General features: G+C 60.4%; 1 pseudogene; it reads right to left on the bottom strand.

The window, feature by feature from the left end:
- Positions 1-1,821: 1,821 nt before the first annotated feature.
- LOC112456334 overlaps positions 1,822-1,919 on the bottom strand; it is a 182-nt pseudogene continuing 84 nt past the window's right edge.

Here is a 1,919-nt window from a genome sequence, read left to right on the forward strand (position 1 = left end):
TCTTCTCGCGATGAGAACGAGACGCCCCGGGAGTGCGGAGCCGCATCGCGACGCGGCCCATCCTCCCTCGGTCGACAACCAGGGCCGACCTTCACTTTCATTACGCCTTTAGGTGTCTCGCTCAAGTCCCAATGACTCGCGTACATGTTAGACTCCTTGGTCCGTGTTTCAAGACGGGTCCTAAGAGTACCCAAAGCAGTAGCGTCGCCGACCGGTATCGGTCCCACCGCCCCCGCGAAGAGGCGACGGAACGTTCGTAGGCCTGTCGAAGGTTAACCGTACGACCAACAGCGGGCCAGGACCGGTGACGGCGCAAAGTCCGTTAAGCCTCCGTGTACCGTGGCGCGCGCTTGCGACGGCCTCGACGCACAAACGTCGCGCGACACACACGCGCTCGCCCACCGAGGTGAACGGGCGCGCGCGAGCGCGTTTCATCAAATAAAGTGCGGCCTGATACCTTGCGTGTACCGCCGGGCAGCCGGCCGGGCAACCGGGGGTTTGACGCGTGCCGTTTTACCGGCGACGCGTCAGTCACCGCACCCGGGCCGTAGACCGACACCCAGCGGGTCGCGACGTTCTACTAGGGGAGAAGTGCACGACGACGAACGCCGGACGTCGAACGCACGGCAGCGTGCCCGCGCGCGAGCCACGAGGACCCGCGCGGGACATCGCCCACCGACGCGAAGCCAGCGTCGCTGACGATGAATCTCCCCGTTCGATCTTTTGGGTTTCTTAGATTTACCCCTGAACGGTTTCACGTACTCTTGAACTCTCTCTTCAAAGTTTTTTTCAACTTTCCCTCACGGTACTTGTTCGCTATCGGTCTCGTGGTCGTATTTAGCCTTAGATGGAGTTTACCACCCGCTTAGAGCTGCACTCTCAAGCAACCCGACTCTAAGGAGAGATCCTTCCGAGACGCGCGCCGGTCGCTACGGGCCTGGCACCCTCTGCGGGTAAGTGGCCCCATTCAAGATGGACTTGGACGCGGCGCGACACCTCGGGATAAGCGGACCCTCCCGAACACCACATTTCTCTGCGGCGGAACCGCGGGATTCGGTGCTGGGCTCTTTCCTGTTTGCTCGCCGCTACTAAGGAAATCCTAGTTAGTTTCTTTTCCTCCGCTTAATAATATGCTTAAATTCAGCGGGTAATCTCGCCTGCTCTGAGGTCGTCAACAAAGAAAAAAAAGCAGCGCGACGAGACGAGACGAGACGAACCGTCGCGTCGTTCGTCGTCGTCCGTCGTCGCGCGCGATACGACGGGGCAGGATAGGCGTGTTGCGATACACGCACCACGCGGTCGTTCGAGACGAGTACACGACGACGCGTGCCGGTCCTAACCAAGCAAGTGTTTTTACTACTTTCGTGGACTCGGACACGCGGTCGGCTCGCCCGATACACCGCTTTTCGTGTGTGATCGTGTGGCGTGGCGTGTCGCTCGGCGGCGCGCACAAAGAGCCCACCACAGCAGCTCCGAGAGACGAGGCGTCTCCGGGCGGCGGCGGCGGCGGCACCGTACGTCTACGTTGCGAGGACACCGCGATCACGCGCGTTAACCGCTCAGTCAATTATTATCCTCCCGTTTCATTTCGGACGACGCCCCCCCAAGTGTGTGCGCGCGCGCGCGCGGAGACAAACTCGCTCTCTCTCACAGAGGGAGAGGAGGTCTCGCACAGCAAAACTTATACGTGACACTCGTGTGGCGAACGTCCAACGATCGCTCGTACGTCCGTACGCGCGTCGAGGCTTCCGGGCGCGCGGTTAAGCGCGCCCGTTTTAGCCGTCGTTACGCAAGGGCGCAAGCAGTATGTCGGTATTGAAACGACCCTCAGCCAGGCGTGGTCCGGGAATTGTATCCGTGGATTGCAATGTGCGTTCGAAATGTCGATGTTCATGTGTCCTGCAGTTCACAAGTTGACG

The sequence above is a fragment of the Temnothorax curvispinosus genome, unplaced genomic scaffold (genome assembly GCF_003070985.1).
Source record: "Temnothorax curvispinosus isolate PA1 unplaced genomic scaffold, ASM307098v1 QBEX01006742.1, whole genome shotgun sequence".
NCBI lineage: Eukaryota > Metazoa > Arthropoda > Insecta > Hymenoptera > Formicidae > Temnothorax > Temnothorax curvispinosus.